This window comes from Nycticebus coucang, chromosome 17, assembly GCF_027406575.1.
Source record: "Nycticebus coucang isolate mNycCou1 chromosome 17, mNycCou1.pri, whole genome shotgun sequence".
Lineage (NCBI taxonomy): Eukaryota > Metazoa > Chordata > Mammalia > Primates > Lorisidae > Nycticebus > Nycticebus coucang.
The window spans coordinates 22,257,230-22,275,368 of record NC_069796.1 but is presented as its reverse complement, the minus strand read 5'-3'; the positions used below and the strand labels follow the sequence as shown (position 1 = coordinate 22,275,368).

The following is an 18,139-nucleotide window of genomic DNA, read 5'->3' as shown; positions in this document are numbered from 1 at the left end:
CAGAATCCCTCCATCTTGTACCATTTAATATAGTGTGCTGCAGGTGTTCTGTGGTGAATGAATAGTTATATTACTACCTGTCAGACACAATCACACTCTATTCATCATCCTCGGCTGGCTGCATGAAGCCCAGCTTCCAGCAGGCTCCCTCTCTATTTCCTTGTTCAAACGTCTGCGGTGCTTTTGGCTCATCTGTCAAGCCTGTCATTTAGAGGGAAAACAGTATCAGCGCTTTAAATATATGGAGTTCTCTATTGAAACAGTGCTGTGATTGAACTGTCAGCATTCTCAGTATCACAGACAGTAATTCATGACTGGTCAGGGCTCCACTGAGGTTGCTATTACCATGGTGACCCTGAAGGGTCATGCCGAGGGTTTTTGCTTTACAGTTTGGTCTATAAATAGCACAATTAACCTTTCAAGAATTACAAAATGCTCTCGAATTCTCTTTACATTTGCTTCGTGCTTGCATGGTTTAGAGCAATGGAAAGAAGAAAAAAGGGAGGGGAAAAAAAAAACCTCCACACAATTGCTGAAATATGTGCCATATGAGCAGAAAATATATATATTGTTTTGAGAGTGAGCATTTCAAATGCATGAATATATTTTAAGCCACCGTTTGCTGTTTTGGAGTGAGATAACATATGCTGAGATTTCTGCTGAAATTAAAAGGTTCTGAATGTGAAATAAAATATGATGGATGTGAATGAAAGGACTTCTGTTCGTCCTTATGGAAAGGAAGTGAGAGTTTTCAGTTCTCCAAATTGTTACCTTTCAAAAACAGAGGGTTTCTCACTGTTTCCAGCCCCAGTTTCTCAAGCAAAACACCTGCATTACCAACTAAACCTGGGGAACACACTCTCAGGAGCCAAATGCTATCTCTAATCTTAGAACACAATCCCCTGAAGAAATAGAGTTTTGGATGCCTATCAGGCCTCTGATGACTCCCTTGCATTTGAAAGTCTCACAGCAGTGAAAGAGATTTTTGTTTTTTTTTTTTTTTCAGGTTTATTCTTCAGGAAATTGAGATAGTTTCTAAAGAAAGCACAGAAGGTCAGAAGCAGAACCTCAAATATAAACTCAAACTCCAAATCTCAGCTTTGTGTAACGTCAAGTCTATCAGGCTGCCGCCAACCCTCCTTTCCTTTTTTTTAGGGTCTCTCCATAGACAGTTACAGTCTGGGAGTCCCTGGGATTTGTTTCTGAATTTCATGGGGCTGTTTTTTGTTCCTTTAGGCTTCTACGTCCCACAGATGTCTCCAGACTCCAAGAGCCCACGTTCGTGGTGCTACCCGGTTTCCTCCCAGAGGAATGTTGGATACGTTTTCTCTTCTGCAGGAGCAGTGGTTCTCAACCTTCCTAATGCCGCAGCCCTTTAATACAGTTCCTATGGGTCGCGGCCCGCAGGTTGAGAACCGCTGATTAATGACTGCATTATGCCTGCTAGGCCCACAGTTTATACAGCGCAAAGCCAATGAGCATTTTTCATTCACGATACCAACATTAAGTGGATAAAAATAACTTGATTTCCATCACTGTATTTCCTTGCCTCAGAGGTAATTTTACCCAGCTTCTTTCTTCAAGGGAAGGGTAGAGATGTTCTTTTTGTGTGTGGGTGTGAGCAGAAGAAAGCCACAGGCCTCGCAAATGGTCCTTTACGGCAAATACTTATGTTGACCATCTTCTAAAAGCAAAATAACACATCTTCTTCATAAACATCCTCCCCATCAGGGAAGTAGGATGAAGGCCATATTCCAGCTCCCTTAAGGGTTTGCAGGAGGCAGAAAGAGGCATGAAGTATAAACCTCCCATTAGAGCTATTTTCTGCGAAAGCTTCTCAAACCAATCCACAGCTCGGCAGAAGTAAAAGCTTCAGCTTATTACAGCCACTGAACAAGGGTAATTAAGAGGTAATCTCTTCCAGTTAGGGCGTATTTTTCTTTTTGGAGACAGTTATAAAAGGCAGAGAGAGGTGCCCAACAGCCCCATGTTGTCCCTGTTATCTTTTTTTTTTTCCTTCTCCTCCTGTCCTCAATTGGAAAGCAAAAAGCCTTTTGCTTATTATAGAGGCAGAGTCAGTGCTAGTCTCATCCCGTTAACTGTCATATTACCAGGCTCCGTGCCATCCCATTTGAGTTTCACCAAGCATTCACAACTGCTTGATCATGTACAGTAAAGACAATCTGCTGAGACTTTCCTTCTTGATTAAGATGGGAGGGGGAGGGGAGGTGAAGAGTCACCGATAAGGCTCCTTCTTGCCTTGCACAGAACTCAGTATGACAAAGGCTTGGTGAGTTAAAAAATATATATATTATTGAAGAGCTTTTGGAAAGAAAGCTGCTTGCATTGGGGGATAAGGCTCCTTTTGATTCTGCAGGCTAACAACAGACATTCCCCCTCTGTGATGGCATTAAACTGTATAGTATATTCCTTATAAATTATACCACCCCATGTTAATTACAGTGTGCTGACAGTGCTTGTCATTATGAAGCCTGCTACAGGCTTTGTGTGCTGGGAGTTTAATAGCTGTTTGTTCTGAGGAGTGTGACAGAGGTGTGTAAGTGGCTGAGCCTGGTCATCGCTACGTCTCTCACGCTGGTTCTATCTTTACAACCCGAACACCTCCTCTCTGGCTCCCTTGCTCCTCCCCTCCCCCAGTAAGGCAGATGTATTGGTTACTGTCTAGAAATGCCAACGCCTTCACTCAGACACAATAAACGGAGGCTGGCATCGTGCTGCCCTCGTCGTCCGCCTTTCAAAGCCTCTGGCTGAAGTCGCCCCCTTTCTCCTTTATGCAGCCCCTGGATAAAAACACGACCACCCTCCTTGAATGCGATGTGTGGAGGTTCCTTCCCCAAATTCTAATTCGGCCTCTTTCTTTTACACAGGAGTTCTACCCGCGACCTTATTCACATTCATGGCAACAGCCTATAAAAGAACGTGTGACAGCGAGGGAAACAGAGTCAAAACCTCAGCCAATAATTGCATATCTCCGATCATTGTGGCTATAATCAGCAACACATTCCCACACAAAACATCCACCCTTTCATCCTCAACGAATAAAAACACTGAATCAGTACCTACTCTGTTCCGGGGCAAAGGCTGTAAATTCTGAAAAGTTAAAGATGAATAAAATAATGTCCCTGGCCTGTAGGGTCCCATGAGCGCAGCAGTAGAGCAGATGTGTAAATAAATAATTATCGTTCCACGTGCCGCCTGGTAATAGAGGTGAGAACAGAATTTCTCTCGGCCTCGCCAGCCTGTGGGTATAGATGTGGTCCCATCAGCAGTAATAACTCAAATTTCTTTGCTGTGTGAACTCACTAATTTCTGGGAGTCCCCAGACAGGGCTCACATGTGCTTATAAATGATTCTGATTCTGCTGACACCTTGGCTGTTGTGTCAGGCACTGGAACTTCAAATGGCCATAGCTTGTATCCCATCCTGTCTTTTGAAGTAGCCTCTATTAGAGGTTGCCAGGGCGGTGCCATTTGGGTGGCATTGTCTTAAAGAGATCTAGTAATACAGCTTACCCTGCTCTCCAGGAAATAACTCCTTAGGGGCTGGGCTGGGAGACAGACCTGTGAGGAACATACCCTGCTGCCCTCACATTTGTCCCCTCCGCCACTAAACTAACCCTTTCTGACTGTGCCAAGCTCCCTGAGCCAGGCACGTTTCTCCTTCAGATTAAATTTGCATGCAAGGTTCCTTTAGAACAGTGGTTCTCAACCTTCCTAATGCCATTCCTCGTGTTGTGGTGACCCCCAATCATAAAATTATTTTTGTTGCTACTTCACAACTGTAATTTTGCTACTGTTATGAATTGTAATGTAAATATCCGATATGCAGGCTGTATTTAGGCGACCCCTGTGAAAGGGTTGTTCGACCCCCACAGGGGTCACGACCCACAGGTTGAGAACCGCTGCTTTAGAAGCTCCTGCTGGACCTACTCCCACAGAATATGAGAAATTCTGGACTTGACTCTGTCTCCCTCACACTCAAGCTACAATATGGGTCTGTACGAGATGTCCTGATACTCTTAGATACTCACCTACCCTGCACAGAAACACACCTGCACACACCGCACATGCAAAGTGAACTGTGAGGACAGAGTGATAAAGTTTAACTATCTATAAAAACAAAACAAAACAGTGCTATGGTAAATCAATCAAAAATTTATTGACTTATGGAGATGAAATCTATCTTCTTTCCCTTTACCAAAAATAAATAAATAAATAAAAAGTATGTACAGTGTCTTAGTCCATTCAGGATTGCTATAACTGAATACCATAGATGAATAATTTATAAGAAACAGAAATGTATTGGCTCCTGGCTCTGAATGATGGGAAGTCCAAGACTGAGGAGCTTGCACATAGCAAAGGCCACCTTGCTGTATCACCCCATGGCAGAGGTCCCCCCATGGCCAGAGGGAAAAGAGGCAGCCAGAGCAAGAGTGAAAGACTAAATTCCCTTTTTATAACAAACCAACTCCCAAGATAACAAACCCACTTTGGGGATAATGGCATTGATCCATTCACTCCATCCACATCCATCACCTTCCATGAGGCTTCACCTCCCACCACAATTGTACTAAGGATTAAGTTTCCAACACCTGGGTTTGGGGGGATGCATTTAAGCCAAAGCGTACAGGTAAACACAATGTAAAGAAAATGACTTCCAAAGTAAAACCAACTTCCCTGAAAGATTATTTTCTCAAAATAAAATGAAATTGTGTCTTATGTTCCTTTATCTTTTGCACAACCCAATGTCATGAGTTGAGAGACCACCATTTTAATCTTAACCACAACAAAAGAAAAGCTAACAATATTTTTAAGAGGACAGAAGCTTAATATTAAAACACAATGGAGTAAAAACTGCTGGAAAGCCAACCCCCTTGATATCATCCACTATCATCCTGCTGCAGACTCGAGAGCTGCTTCTGATGGCCGCCAGGCATGTCGAGTGGGTGGGGTGAAGACCCAACATCGCCAGGAAGAGGTTTACGTTTGTCATTTCTTCAGTCTAGCGCATTCCAGATACACTTCAACTTTAGCATGCACAAGTGCTATTATAAAAAGAAACTCATACATACCATTTTTATGATTGACTCAAAAGCTTTCCAGGGGTGAGTTTGTAATTCATGATTTCTGCTTTCCTTGTTGACTTTAGAACTTGATTCCAACATAAACCATGACTCCGACGTAAACACTGCTCTGTGTGTGTGTGTGTGTGTGTGTCAGTGTGCATGTGTACACTCATCCACAGTGTTTTGTAGATTCATAGTTTTTGAACACAAACTAATGATTCTACATTGTAGAACTTCATTAAAAGATTACGTAGTACATGTTAAAGAGTATAGTACAAAATTATAAATTACATGGTTTGATCTTTAGATTCTTTGTAGCAAATTAATACACTTGACTATCATCAAATTATTTTCTTCCAAGACTTACTTTGCATGAACACTAATTCCTCCTCTATGTATTTACCAAATACAATGGTATATACCAATATATATGAAATACAGACATAGAAATCTTTTCCAGGACATAAGCAATTTTATAGTCTCACTTCATATTTATTCCCCAAAATCACTGGATTTGAGATTATTAGAGCCTCTACCCTAGTTAATAAATATTTAAGTGAAATTTTCTTTCTATCATTTTCCATCAAACCTATTAAATGAATTTTAGCAGAGAATATAATATTGCCCTTATGAACCTCAGATAACTAAAGCAAATTAGACTGAAATACCTTCCCATCCCAAAAGGATTTTCTAAGATAAAAATCAGTTTTCAAAGGTCCATGCTTTGGCAGACTCGTTTTTGAAACACACACACTTACATGTGCCCCTTTCTTCCCTAGGCTTTACTTGTGGCTCCAGCAGCCCACATGTGCCTCTGTCCTCATCCCAAACCCCAGAGCCAACGGCGAATATTTTTCAGCCAGATGGAAGTGTTCATTTGTATCAAGTTTGGCACAAGGACGACTGAGCTAGAGCAGCACTTTCTCTCCTAGAGCTTTGCAAAACTGCTCTGGGAACCACAGAATCTGTGTTTCACAGAACTCCCCCCCAGCTCTTCCAGCCGAGCTCATTGCTCAACCTCATGTGCAGCGGGAGAAGTGCCCTGAGGCTCCACAGCCAAATCTGCCTGCAAAGACACATCCTTCTTGTGTTGAGCTGCTGTTTAGGTCAAGGATTCTGTGACACACCTGGAGGGGAAGTTCTGCCCGCCAGGTATCAGCAGTCAAAGCACCTGGGCTGCTGTAAGTGGCTGCAGACAGGCAGACAATTACCTTGGCTGGCATGCAGGCCTGGCAGTCATGGGCTCTGAAATGGAAGGGGCAGTGGTCTCTTTTCTTTCCATTCCATGTTCATGATTGAGGCACGCTAACCACAAAGTCAGATTAACAAGAAAAATGCATGTGAATTTATTTAAACTTAGGTAAACGTGTATTTTATGCTTAGGTTTGAGGAAGGGAGGACAGTGGTGCAGAAGTACGATTCCATGAGCGGAGTGCGATCTAATGGGAGCAAACTCCGGGGAACGTGTCAAGGCCTGTGTGTTCAGATTCCTTTCCAGACTCCTGTGATTTCAGAAGCAAGGACACTCCTTTCCTCTGTGTACAGGGAGGGCATCTCTCCCATGCGGGTCTTTTAATCCACTTTAGGGGAGCAGGGCGGGGAGCAGCCTTGTAGGTTTTATGACCCGCTTCAGGGGGGAAGCTGAAAAAACAGCAAGAGTGACCTTCCTGCTTCTGCTGTTTTCTCAAATGCCAATGTTCCATATTTTGGGATTGCATGTCCTGAACCCCAACAGTGGGAAAGAACTAAAACAGGGAACCACTGTGATAAAAATGTGTCAAATGGCTTATGAAGTGAGTGTATGATGCCCCATAATCATATCATTGTATACAGTTATGATTTAATAAAAAAAAAAAAAAAGAACTAAAACAGGGTCATCCTTCTCTAGAAGACTCCCTGAGGATGTTTTCCTTTTCTGTGAAAACCAGGAATTAGAATTAAGGGACTCAAGGACATGACCGCAATCCTGCCACAGTCAAGCAGAGATTGTGCTTGATCCAACTTCCAAGGAAGGCAAGTCCAACATTCTGAGGGCACTTGGGGAGCTGCTCTGCTGACCTCTCAAACGTAGGACTAGCCTGTCCCAGGCTGTGGGTGTCACTGCTCCACCTGGGGCCTTTGCAAACCACTTCTCAAGAATTCAAGATGTTGATCCGCATCCAAATGACCAACTCCACTATCTGCAACATGGCTGCAATTTTAATCATTGCTTTTCCTCCTCCAGGGAGAAAACTCCCATTCAAACTAAGTGTTTTTACATAATCAACATGCTTGTCTGACAAGCATAGCCAAATGACATTCTTTCAAGCTTCATACTGCTTTTAGCTCCACTAGGAGTAAATGAGTTTTCATATGTCATGAAGACAGAAACAGTTACACACCATAAACACAGTTAATAAAACAAAGTAGTCAATAAAAATAGTTTTAAAGGTTAACTTATTTTTAGAGCGATTTATATCTTTAACATTTATAAATTTTCTGTTGTTATGAAGAGTAAAAAAGAAATTCTGACTCATTACAACCAAGTAGCAATTTACAGTAGATTTCCTCATTTCAAATTTGTGCCCAAAGCTAAACCCATGATAATTTGGGTTTGTTCTAGAGTGTGATTGTGCTGTTGAAGAGGCTCTAATTTTTATTTTGTGGCTACGAACTTGAACTGGTTGGCAGGCACTGTGGGAACTTCAAACCTGTTTCCCATCACTGCCTGCTCAGAGGTGACCACCTGCTCAGGTATCCAACAAGGCCACACTGATGGAATCACTCAGCCCCAAGGTGACCGGAAGCCACCCATGCTTTCTGGAGCTCTAAAATGCAGGCGTTCATAGTCATTGCAAAAAAAAGAAGACAAAACTAACCCCCTTTTCATAGAAGTAATCAGAGCTGAAGAGGGACAACTAAAGAACAATATATTTGTTGGCAGGATTTTGCCTTCTTCCTGAAAACAAGTTCTAAAAAGGCAAACCGGACATAGACAATTGACATTTTCCCCTATGAAGACTTGAGATAAACAGCCTGATGTTCTCATACCCATTGACATAGACTAGGAATTTTCTTTAGGGGTAGCAGGATGGAAGAACAGGCATGTCTAGTTCAAGTCTAGGTCATTCTAATATTATAACTCCTTCCTTCCCTGGGCTAGGGCCCATGAGCAGATAGACCATGAATGAATAATTTGAGAATGATGGAGAGAATAAAGTTCAAAAGATGAATCACGGAGTCCAGGCTGAAAAGAAAAAGAGAGAAAATGAAATCAGGAAGGATTATCAGCTCAGAGATGAATGAGAGGTCAACTTTTTGGAGGTCCTGGTAATTTTCCATTCAGGAAAAACTTAGTAGAAAATTAGGAAGATATTATTACTTAGTTTTGTTCATTGGATGTGCCTTATCTCACCTACATTTTTATTTTTCTAACTTTACAATAGTAAAGCAGAGGAGCATATTTTGCTGTTACAACTTACAAAGGGAATAATATTCTGAGGGATGCTCCAATCTAATGTTTCTAAGATTATAGTTTCAAGACAGTCCTTTTCTTCTTACTCAGCTCTGCCAAAAACTCTTCCTTAGAGGATGGTGATATAAATTTGTGGCATAAAATATAGAATGCCCAATGAAATGTGAATTTCAGTTTAAACATGAATGTTTTTAGGATAAGAATGCCCCTTCAATATGTGGGACTTAGTTGTATTAAAAAATCATTTGCTGTTTATGTTAAGTTCGCATTTAATTGTGACTTCTGTGCTTATATTTGCTAAATTTGGGAACCTGAGGAAAACTTGTCCAGAATTTTAGCTAATACCACAAATTGGTGAGATTGCTCTTGTAATCTCTCTGATTCTAAACAGGAATCTGTTGCACCAAGTAATTTATGTCCTTCTAAGTGGTCAAATTTATGAGCAACTAATCAAACTCTCCTTTCTTAAAAAGAACTCAGGTGTTAAGAGTCATTTCCACTTTGATCTAGGTTGGACCAGACCCTTAATCAAAAGCTCCCTTCAATTTAACTAACAGGATGACAGTCGGAAAGGCGTTACCATGATCTGTGGCTCTTAGGCAGTGAATTTGCTGCCAGCAAGTTTCTTAGAACTTCCATCATTTTTGTCATGTTGCTGGGACATGCTCTGTCTAGTTTTCCCATTGCCATGACTTATAATTTTTTCAATTTGTTTGTAATCTGCATATACCATACCTAACCACTTGTTAGAAAAAAACATGATCTTTGTAACAGCTGGCAATAAATGGAGCACAGTATTACTTCAAAGTGCTGCTTACCAAAGTAAGGGAAATTTTGGTTCATTCAGACATATGTAAATGGAAAGCCTTCATACAAAGCCACTGGCAAAATCCTGGCTTGTGAAATACAGGTTACCTCTAGTTCAATGACTATACCTGTGATCTTCCAGCCTGATACACATTAGAATTGCCTGGGGGATGTGAGGCAACAAGGCCAATGCCTGGACTCAACCACTAATCCCCTAAATCCAGATTCCACTTGAGTGACGTTAGACTTCAACACTGATCAGCTACTGATTAGAGTTCGTTTCTAATGTGTGCTAAGAATACACCGATCACATGAAAAAACTAACCTGAACAATGTTAAGTTTTCAAATCTAGTTGTTTTTTTTCCCCCATAAAATAATCTATCTTATCCTTCTCTTATATTTTAAGAAGTTTTTCATGTGAAAACTTCTAAACCTTGAGCCATATCTCATCTACCAAAACTGTTCAAGGCCTGCCTTCTCCAGCACCACGCTTTACCAAATAAGAAAACTGATACATAATACTAAGAATCACAAATCTTTGCATGCTACCCTAGAAATCAGTTTTTTTTAATCAAGTTCCTAACTTTTATAAATAAGGAAAATTTACTCTCTCTAGGGTGAGATTCTCAAAATGTGAACTAGCAGTAACAGCATCACTTGGATGGAAACTTGTTTTAAATCCAGATTCTCCAGCCTCTCCATACCACTATGTGAAATCCTATCCTTCTCAGCCATCAGTCATAACCTAGAAATCTGTCATCACCTATCACACCTTTACAATCTGTGATTCTGCAAGCCCTGAAGGTGTTTCTCATGCACACTGGGGTGTTTATACTACCTGATGTTTTTTTCTTTGACAGTTTTTCATTGTGTCTTCCTGACTACCAGGTTTGTTCTATTTAGTGTTAGGAGCCTTGGAGCTGGGCAGAAAACATCTGCCCTCCAGGCTTCTTCATGCCTGGATTGAGATTTACACTGGAGCAGCCTCTAGAAATAACAGGGTCTGCGCACATAACTCTGGGGCCAGATGACGAGAAAAGGTACTGGGCGAAGAAGAGCACAGTCGAAAGATGCGGGCCTGAGCCCCATCTTTATAAAACAAGCGTGCAGGCCAAGCTGGGGGCTTGTTTTCATGAAGCACTCTGAGAGGCCCTTAAATTGTCATTTTCTAGTTTTGTTTTGTTTTTTTGCAGTTTTTGGCTGGGGCCAGGTTTGAACTTACCACCTCCAGTATAGGGGGCCAAGCCCTACTCCTTGAGCCACAGGTGCGGCCTTTTTTCTTTTCTTTTTTTTTTTTTACAGACAGAGTCTCACTTTATCGCCCTCAGGAGAGTGCCGTGGCATCACAGCTCACAATTCACAGCAACCTCCAACTCCTGGGCTTAGGCGATTCTCTTGCCTCAGCCTCCTGAGAAGTTGGGACCACAGGTGCCTGCAACAAGGCCCAGCTATTTTTTTGTTGCAGTTTGGCTGGGTTGGGTTCAAACCCGCCACCTTCTGTATGTGGGGCCGGCGCCCTACCCACCGAGCCACAGGCACCGCCCCTTTCTACTGTACTTTACAAAGACTATAACAACATCTTCTCCTCCCCACCTCCATAAAACCCACACACCATTGCTCTCTTTTTCGCATAAATGCTCCCTTTTCCTACTTGATGGCCTCCTGTTAACCTTCAAGACGCCAATCCTCCCTCCAAGGGCTTTTCTAAAGACCCTTTTTCCAAATTGACACCCAACTCCAATAACATGAGCTATTCCTGTTCATATTAACATTTATCACCTTTGTTGTCTTTTTGGAATTTAAAAATGTTTGCCTGTACCACTAGATAATCAAATTTTCTCAAAAGCAAAGACAGCATCATAATTGATGCTCAGTTAAGTTAATGTTATCTGGATGAATGAATTACATATAAGTAGTCAGGATGAACATTATCAATAGTCACATACTACAGTATTATCCCCGAATTTTATTTTTACTTTTTTTTTTAGTCTTTACACAGAAAAGTATATTAGGTACCAGAAGGAAGGGCATATGATTTTTAACAGCTTTAGAATTTGTAACTCTTACCTTCTTTGCAAGTCTCTTAACTATGGTACTGTCACTTTAGTAATGTTTACATTCAAAATTAGGCTTGAGGGCGGCGCCTGTGGCTCAGCGGGTAGGGCGCCGGCCCCACATGCCGAGGGTGGTGGGTTCAAACCCGGCCCCGGCCAAACTGCAACAAAAAAATAGCCGGGCGTTGTGGCGGGTGCCTGTAATCCCAGCTACTTGGGAGGCTGAGGCAAGAGAATCGCCTAAGCCTAGGAGTTGGAGGTTGCTGTGAGCTGTGTGACGCCACGGCACTCTACCAAGGGTGATAAAGTGAGACTCTGTCTCTACAAAAAAAAAAAAAAAAAAATTAGGCTTGAAAAATAAAGTGTAGAATTGCAAAAATGAAAGGTGGCCCTTTTTTGAGAAGCAAAGACTTCCAAATGCTAGCGTTTACTTCAAGAATGTTAAAGATGATTTTTAAAGAAAATATCTCTCGACCATATGTTTAATCACGTTATGTAAAATTTTTAATTTTCTTTCCATAGCAGAATGAAGTTTCACAAGTCTGATATGCTTGATATTGAACTGTGACTATCTTGAAATATATGGAAGGATATTAATATTCTATTTCATAGAGAATGACAAGGAGGACCACTATAGAAAAGAAATAGAAAGCAGGTTAAAAAGGAACAAAAAGGAATTTCTATTAAAAGCAGAAGAAGATTGATTCAGATCTGAAACTCTCAGGGAGATTATAGATTGTTCCTTTCCTTGAGACATTATTAGTGTTAGAATTTTCATTTCATTCTTTTTTTAAAATACAGACCCATTCTTTGATGAAATTCTCTGTCTTATTATCTATTTTTCTGAACATATTAATCACAGTTATGATATCATCTCTGCCTGGTACTGCCAATGTCCAGGATATCTGTGAGTATATTTTTATCACTTGTTTCCTAGCCCCTAGTTTACTGGTACACATGGCAATTTTTTAAGAGATTAATATGACATATGAAATATACATGAAATAAAATGAAAATAGAACCTTTGGAAAATAATATCTTCTCTCTGACAGAGCTTATTCTCTTCTAGGGAGAAGGTAAAATGGAGAATTTTATTTTAATCTAACCAGGGACTAAGCTAACATAGGCTGCATTACAGTCTTTGTAAGATATGGTTTCTGGTTTGCCTTCATTTGTAGGATGTAACTTTTCAGGTGTTTCAGCTAATGGTCTGGAATGTTTACCAGGGTCCTTCTTTCTTGTCAGGTCGTGATCTACGATATTTTCCGTTGACCAAAATGATATCGGTATTTATCTTAGCCTCTCATCCTTTGCAGCTTAAGAATTGAGCAAATGCCTCAACAGGCAATTGGAGTACCAGTCTCCCTTTTTTGCATCTTATTCTCTCCAGGCTCTTAGTCCTTCGCATTCTGGCTGGCTGGGATGCCCTCTGCTTCCTAAACAGTTATCTGGTGGCTGTCAAATGGATTTTTGTGTGTGTGTTTTACCCATTGAGCCAAGAGTAAATCAAAACAAGGAAATTGGAAATTATAAAAATACTGGTAATACGCATCAATATAGCATTTAATAGATGAACATCAATATAGAATTTAATAAGCATTCAATATAGAACTAAGATTAAACACCTGTGGAAATTGAAAGTACAGAAGAAAAAGTGAGTTTAGCAATATAGTCATAAAATTAAGTTGAGAGTAGGGGGAGAAACATATAAGAAAGTGGAAAAAGTAGTTATTCAACTCTCAGAACAAAATATCAGTTATTAATGACTAAATTTGAAACAAAGTTGAAGGAAAATTACTCTAATTCCTGAATTAATATCATCTTGCATTTTAATCCTACAGAGACTTTAAATTCTACATAATTTGCAGTGGAAAAAATTGTTCATCGATTCCTTTGTTATCATTTTAGTTTTACTTTTTAAATTTAGATTTTGATAAAATTAAATTCAATAATTTTATTTTTAAACATGTACAATTCTACCTTTGCATAATTAGGACACGTTATCTATCTGTATTCTGCCTTCTATTTACAGGAAGATTTTTGGAGAGAAAATCACCTCATGAGAACAGCAGTTATTTCAGTGGTAGATATTTTAGGGATTTTTCCTTTTTACTATAGCTTGCCCAGGTTTGTGAGACCCAACCAAAACATATGTTGAAGTTTGAGCACTAATGTAACGGTGTTGGGTGGTGGCACCTATTCAGAAGGTCACAGGAGCAGCTCCCTCATGAAAGCCTTGTTGCCAGTTCTCATGGCAGTGAGTTCTCACTCTGGTAAGACTGGATTTATTGCCATAGGAATGAATTTTTTCCACAAGAGTGGGTTGTTATAAAGCCAAGATGTCCTTGGGTTTTGTCTCTTTACATGGTGTTCACTCTCTCTCTCTGACCTTATCCTGACATAGCTCAGAAGCCCATGGCAGAAGCCAGGGCTATGCCCTTGAACTTCCCAGCCTACAGAACCATAAGCTAAGGAAAAGAGGTCTATTTGGCTCACAGTTCTGCAAATTATATAAGCATGGCACCAGCATCTGCTTCCAGTGAGGGCTTCAGGGAGCTTCCAATCAAGGAAGAAAGCAAAGGGCGAGCAGACGTGCCCCATGGTAAGAGAGGGAAGAGGTGGTGCCAGGATCCTTTAAACAACCAGCTTTTGTGTGATCCAATAAAGCAAGAACTCACTCATTATGGCTCACCAAGCCATACATGAGGGATCTACTCTCATGACCCAAACGCTCCTACCAAGCCCACCTCCAAACCTGGGAATAGAATTTTAACATGAGATTTGGAAGTGCCAAACATCAAAGCTGTATCACCTTTTTATAAATTATTATTAGGTATTCTGTTATGACCAAGAAAAACTTAGATATCTCTTCTTCTTAGTACTTTTCTTTAGTGTTCTTTCTTCTAAAGGACATTCTTTATTTTATTATTTGCTGAAATGGAAAACTTTCCTCTCCTGTCCTGAAGTATTAGTAAATCATAAATAGTTATCTTCCCCAATGGATGATGAGTTCATCTTAAGCACAGGAGTTTCATCTCATTCGTTGATCTAGTACCAAGTGCTAGCAGAGGTGTGCCCATACACAGCGAGTACTTAGTAAGTACTAGTTATAGCACAAAAATGTAGTTCATATGTTTCATTGAAGTTGAAACTCAAAGCCTGTGACGTATGATTGACTATCATCCTCAATTACTGACGAAGAATCAGGGCTCAGAGAAACTAAGGGACTGTAAAAGTTCACACAGCTAGTTCATATTGAGTAGAACTACCAATCCAACCTTTCAACTTCTTAAGCCCCCTTACTTCAAATTCTATGCTACATCCATTTCAGTGCAGCTCTCTACTTCTGTTTATTCACATACCCTGAAAAATATTTTTGTCAATTCTATTCCTCTTAGCTTTGGCTAGTATGTGGGTATAGTTACCTTACTTTTAGTAAGGATCATTCATTTGCTTGTCTTGCTTAGGTACTTCATCTCACTATCTCTCGATGTCTTAAAAAAAAAAAAAAAGAAGAACATACCAACAACAGAAAATACGAACCCAAGTGAAGCCATTAAAGCAGCCAGTGGCATACTGTGCAGGCCCTTGACCTTATGCTAAGAGACATAAAGGCACTGTAAATCACAAAGATAAAAATATGCAACTGAACTCAAAAGTCACAAATCTTAATCTCCAAGTTCACTTGAATTATTTACTTGGGATTCCTGAACAGAAGCAGCTCTGTCACCACTTGGAAGAACATCAAATATATGTACAAAACCCTCAAACCACCATAATGAAGCCAAAGAATCTGACTTTTCCATCTGAATCAACTCAGAACACTTGCTGCTTCTTTCTCTATCAGGATTAGGTACCATTCAGAAGTTCCCCTTTCTTTATAACACAGTGGTTCTGCTCTGGAATTCCTTTACTTTATTTCTTCCATTTTCTACTAAAGAGCCTTTGTTCTGAACAAGATTTTGTCTTTAAGCTCACTGCATTCAATAAAACATTTCCCTTTGTCTATTACTCCAGCCTTTGTGCACAGCATTTGCTTTGCTATGCTCCTGTTGCTTGGGCTAGATCAGTGTACTCCCACAGTCATTTCTAGCTCTCAGAATTCCAGGCTAGGGGAAACTTAATGATCTCTGTTTAAGTCAACTCATCAGCCCTTTCCTGGAGGCTGCACAAAATGCAGAAGTTAAGTAGTGCAAGTTTTAAAGGACAAAAGTTAAAAGGATGTATTCCTAAAATTCTTTCAGAGTATCCTTTTTAGACAAAGAGCATTACCAAAGATAAAGAGGGAGTATATCATAGGGATAATATATTACTGATATATTAGTATCATTGTATCAAGAAGGCATAATAAATTCAATGTATATGCATCCAATAATAGGGACAAAAACTATGTGAAGAGAATAATGACAGAACTAAAGTGAGGCACAGAAAAATCTATGATTATAGTGGGAGATTTTAAAACTATTTTATAGATTAATTGATAAGATGAGAAGAAAAAATGTCAGTAAAGGTACAGAATATATAAAATGTTTGAACACTATCAACCAAGTTAACTGACATTAATAGAACATTATACCAACAACATTCTCTTCAAGTACACATGGAAGACTTACTAAGTTAAAACATATGCCAGGTATAAAAAGCCCAATAAATATCAAGTTTAAAGTCTAGTAGAATATGATCTCTAATGATAATGGAAGTAAATTAGAAACTCATAGCAATATGATTTCTAGAAAAGTCCCAAATATTTGGAAATAAGCTATACATGTCAAAATAACCTAGAAATCCATGAAGAAATCACGAGGGAAATAAGAATAAATTTCGATCTGAATAATAATGAAAACATTACCTATCAATTTGTAGGATGCAGCTAAAACAGTACTTAGAGGGAAATTTATAGTTTTAAAAGGAAAAAGAAACTTAAAATAATGACCTTCCTTAAGAAGAGCAAACTAAATCTAATGTAAATAGAGGAACAAAAACAAATAGTAAAACATAAATCAATGAACTAGAAAATAGTTAATAGAAAAATTAGCAAAGACTTGATGCAGTTGTTTTAAATGATTAAAAGAAATTAATCATTTAAATCATTAAAAGAAATTAATCATTTAAATCATTAAAAGAAATTAAATGAAAATTCTATAAGAATATTTCTAGAAAAATAGAAATATTGGGTTGAAAGAAATTCACCCCTACAGATGTAGTGATGTAGAAGGAAAATACAAGAATACCACAAATTAACAATAATTTATAAATTAAACTAATTCCTTGTTAAAAGAAAAAACTTACCAAAACCTTCACAGAAGATATTGAAAATATGTGTAGCTCTATGTCAGTTAGAGGAAAACCTTCCCACAAAAAAACTCACTAAGATAGTTTCACTAGTGATATCTATGAAATATTTAGAGTAGAAATATTAATCTCATACACAGTCTTTCAGAAAATAAGGCAAGAATATATTTACCAATTAAGATGATGTCAACATTAGCTTAATATCACATAATGTCAAGAAAAGGAACTAGAGACCAAAATACCTCATGAACATAGAACTCAAAAAATCCTTAATATTAGCAAGCTGAATTCAGTAGTATATGAAAAGGATAATACAACATGAACTACTGAGGTTTACACCAAGAATGCAAGGTTGGATAACCTAAAAAAAATTAAGGTAATTCTTTACATTAACAGAATAAAATAGAAAAACTATAATATTTTCTTAACAGATGCAGCAAAGATATCTGACAACATTCAGTATCCATTTGTGATAAAATTCTTTGTAAACAGAAATTGAAGAGCCATTCCTCAACCAGATAAAGATCATCTACAAAAAACCTACAACAAACATCACATTTAATTCTGAAAGACTAAGTTATTTCTTCTGTACTATACTAATGAAGAAAAAAATATTTAAAAATCTGCCTAGTTATTTTTTTAAATGTCAAGGAATTTTATTATAAGAATCGGTTACAGACTAATATTGCTTCAAATAAAAAGAAAATTATTGAAAATATTAAAGTAGGGAAACACAGAGTGGAAAGTTTCTTGGTGCTGTGTAGGGACTACCATGGTCACCCAGAAGGATGTTCAGTACACAAAGCAGCAGCCAATGGTATGCATTTACACAGAGAATGTTACACAGAAAGTGAAATGAAATCCAGGGATCCAATCAGATGCAGAGAATGTGGATACAGAATAATATACAAGAAAAGGAACAAAAGATTGGTGGTGGGTTTTGACATCAAATGAAATATGAATTCAGAAGATTGTCTTCATTTATATTTGGATTTGCTCCATTAATATTTCTCATTGTTGTATATATTTCTATTTAGCACACAGTAATACTCCCCACTTATCCCCAGTGGATGTCTGAAACGTTAGTACCCTACGTAATGTTTTTCCTATATGTGCATATCTGTGATAAAATTTAATTTATAAATTAAGCACAGTAAGAGATTAACAATAACTAATAAAATAGAACAATTATGGCAGTATACTGCAAAAAAAAGTTATATGAATAAAAAAAGAAAATATTAAAATGTGGGTATTATTATAAATTGCATGTGAAAAAGCCCTTGCTAAAGATTAAGTGGAAAGTAGAACCTCTATAAACAATCAATTCAATTTCATAAAAATGTCAAATTACGGGAGGCGGAGCAAGATGGCAGCCGAGTAACAGCTTCCTTGCATCTGGGCACTGTGAGTCGGGGGAGATAGGACTCCAGGCATCTCTGGCTGGT

General features: G+C 38.8%; 1 pseudogene; it reads left to right on the top strand.

The window, feature by feature from the left end:
* The first annotated feature begins 17,466 nt into the window (after positions 1–17,466).
* LOC128569284 (DNA-directed RNA polymerases I, II, and III subunit RPABC4-like) lies at positions 17,467–17,648 on the top strand (annotated as a pseudogene).
* The last annotated feature ends 491 nt before the right edge of the window (positions 17,649–18,139 follow it).